The sequence below is a fragment of the Bidens hawaiensis genome, unplaced genomic scaffold (assembly GCF_021521415.1).
Source record: "Bidens hawaiensis isolate Kalapana, Puna unplaced genomic scaffold, B.hawaiensis_p1.1 tig00012179_1, whole genome shotgun sequence".
NCBI lineage: Eukaryota > Viridiplantae > Streptophyta > Magnoliopsida > Asterales > Asteraceae > Bidens > Bidens hawaiensis.
The window spans coordinates 237,996-241,503 of NW_027491979.1; the positions used below are offsets into that span (position 1 = coordinate 237,996).

At 38.9% G+C, this 3,508-nt stretch overlaps 1 non-coding gene across 1 annotated transcript; it reads right to left on the reverse strand.

Annotated features, from left to right (window-relative positions):
* Positions 1–2,581: 2,581 nt before the first annotated feature.
* On the reverse strand, positions 2,582–2,688 carry LOC143540168 (small nucleolar RNA R71). Its single transcript, XR_013136553.1, has one exon. It is a non-coding gene; the product is annotated as a small nucleolar RNA R71 (small nucleolar RNA).
* Positions 2,689–3,508: the final 820 nt, after the last annotated feature.

Genomic DNA, 3,508 nt, shown 5'->3' on the forward strand with positions numbered 1-3,508 from the left:
ATCAAATTTAAATCTAAATATTTTTTTATATTGACAGTTTCACAAGAACCTTATTTACAATATTTTCCTAGAACTGACTTAAAAAAATATTTTATTATTTTCATTTTCATAACCCTCTTAAAAATCTAAAAATTTCCCACCACACTTTTCACCCATTGCCGCCATTACTTTTTCACCACTTGATGTGTTGTAAAATACATTTATTTTCCGCACTTTTTTATCATCTTTTTATTGCTTAATTACCTAATAAATAATGGTTTGGCTTATTTTAACATGATCTTACAAAGTTTATTATCTTTCGTAGGTTGCGGGTTTTAAAGAGCAAAAAAAAAGAACCAAGTTGAAGCCCGACCCAAGCCCACTAGAACAAAGCCTTACTTGTATTATATATAATAACACAAAAAATAAAAACCTTAATCTCAATAAGAAGTTGGATCGGCAGTTTTACAAAAAAAGGGAAAAAAAAATAAAGTTGGTAAATAAATCTTGGCCGCCTGAAATTGAATTGTTTTGTTTGTTTGCTTTAAGGATACATATATTATTTGTGTGGTTGATCACAATTGAGGAAAACAGCAACAATAAAAATATTATATAATCTAACTTCTTACCCTAGTCCGTTCATGAGTTGGCAGCCACAATAAAAACAGAATTGAGAAAGAATAAAGATATTTCTTTCTGGACAGCAGCACGCAAGGCAAAGGCATCAGTAAAGAAGAATTGACCAAAGAGGTTTGGAGCTCTAACTGGCTCGTCCACTGTTTGGTTTTACATGTTAAACATTATTTTATTCAATCAAGGATTGTTAGACATGTGTTTTGCTACTAAAATTGTTTTGTTTTCTTTTAATATTATGAGTAGCTAAATTATTTGAACTACCTAGGTTGAGATGAATATTGATTTTGTTTGACGCTTTATTTGGTTTTAATTAATTACATGACGTATTATTATTGAAAAGCTTTATTTAATTTAATCTTTGATGTGTTAAACTATTTTTTTTATATAATTATTGCTTGTGATTCCGCGTATTACTTTGATTGATTGATTGTGTGTCGTTCGATTAGGGTTCTACGTTAAGGTCATTAGACTTGGTGTTTTTGATCTATTTGTGGTTAGCGCGGCCATAGGAATCTTGAGTGCGATTAATTATTAGAATTCAATAGTTTCACCTTCCTTGCGACTGAGAGGTAATATGGAGTCGGTTTGTCTCGCGTCTTTATTCGGTTAGGTTAGAATTGCGAGAGCGAGTTTTGGTTTTATCTGGTTTAGTTTTGCGTGCAAATAAGTGTTTTAGATTGGGTTAAATATTGTTACCCCTTTATCCCTATAATTGCCAATACCAATTTTTAGTGGGTTTTGTGTCGTTGACTCCGAGAGGAGATGCGTCATTAGGGTACCTTAGTAATCTTTTTACTAGTGCATTTATTCAATCTTCTTAGATTTGTGAGGGTTAGTTGGTGAGACCGAGAGGTAATCTAGCGAACTTTAATTAGTCTTAGTTAATTATTTTAAGATCCCGGTGTCGTGTGATTAGTTAATTCCATTAACCGTCAATAGGGTTCTTGCCTAGGTAGTCGTTTCTCCATATTTGTTAAAACCTCGTTAAGTTTCGTTAAGTTTTTCTTGTTAGTTCCGTTAAGTTAAGTAAGTTAGTTAAATTAATTAAAATAAAAAATAAAATAAAATAAAATAAAATCAATTAAATACTTTAAGGTAAGACTTGGATTAGGGTTTATAATCTGAGCCGTTCTCACGTGTTTTTGAGTTCGATATCCGGACTTTCCTGATCTTTGCTATACGCGAATGGTACACTTGCCGTTTGTGTGAACTAGGATAGATTGTTTGGTTTTTAAAGCTTAGTTGTGATTCGTGTTTTATTTATATATACATTTTCGCACATCAAGTTTTTGGAGCCGTTGCCGGGGACACGGTTTGAGGCGATTAGAGAACGACCCGAGTTTGGGGACTTACCTGTTTTCTGTTTACTTGCTTATTTGTTTTTAGTTTAATTTTAGCTTAGTTAATTTTAGTTTTTCTTTATAGTCGTATGCATCATACCCGCTCACAAGGACCGCCGAAGTTTGAAACGTCTGACGATACCGAGAAAGTCCAGCCCGAGAGAGAGCGTTCTGTTTCACCGACAGGTTTTGATTCTTCTTTTACTTATATTTCTTTCGCATCTTCTAGGGATAGGAACATGGGTGACCAACCGCCTAGGAGAGTAGTAGCTGACTATGGTAGGCCGACAACGAATCCTCATTCAAGCATTACCTTACCGAACGGTGCCGCCGCTGGCAACTGGTCCCTTCCTGCCCACGTCATGCAACTCATCAATACCACACTCCAATTCGAAGGGCTAGAGAGCGAAGATCCTTCAAACCACATCGACATGTTTGTTCAAATCTGCGAAACTTTCAATATTGGCAACATGAACGATGAAGCCATCTATCTCCGTCTTTTCCCCTTCTCACTTACCGGCAAAGCTTACAAATGGCTGAAGTCACTACCTACTGGATCCATCACCACTTGGGCGGGCCTTCAAGAGAAATTCATGACCAAATTCTTTCCGCCATCTAAATCCGTTCGACTCCGTGAGGAGATTTGTTCTTTTCGCATGAGGTCCGATGAGTCTTTCGTGGAAGTTTGGGAAAGATTCAAGGACCTCCTTCTTATTTGTCCTCACCACGGTTTAGACAAGTGGATGCTCATCGAGAAATTCTACAATGGAGCCACACAGCACGTGAGAGAGATGTTGAACCAGACTGCTAATGGGAACCTCCTTAAGAACAAAGATCCTGATGAGTGTGTCGTCCTTTTTGATGATCTTGCAGTGAGCTACGAGGGGCACGGAGGTAGAAATTCTTCCACGTCATCGAGAGGAGTACTTCGGGTCGATTCGAGCACTAGCATGCAGACCCAGATTGATGCTTTGAACAAACTCGTTAGAGATCTTACCATTAAGCGTCACGAAGTGTGAGGTTTGCCGAGGGGGTCACGACACCCTTGACTGTCCTGTTAACCCGGGTAGCAATTAGGAGGAGGTTGACTTCGTCAACAACCCCTTGAGATATCAAAACCCCGCCTTCGGCGGAACACTGGCTAGAGAAATCAGAATAACTATCAAGGGGGACAAGCCAGTGGCTACCAAGCCCAATACCAAAACAGCGTCGAGAGAATCTATTCGGGCAGGGGAGTTCAGGTCAGGAGAGTTCGGAACAAGCGGGGAGAGAGGAGAAGAAAGCCTCACTGGAGGAGATGATGGCTGAGCTGCTGAAGCGAGATGAGAGGAACCGAGTGACAAATGAGGCGAAATTTGCGTAACACGATGCTATGCTGAAGAACCAAGCCACGTCTCTAGCTAATCTTGAGCGTCACTTCGGAGAGATTGCCAGCCAGTTATACGAAAGAGCACCAGGTTCACTACCAAGTAATACTGAGAAAAATTCGAGAGGGTTCGCCAAAGCAGTGACTACTAGAAGCGGTGCAAGAAGAGAAAGAGAGTCTAATCCTT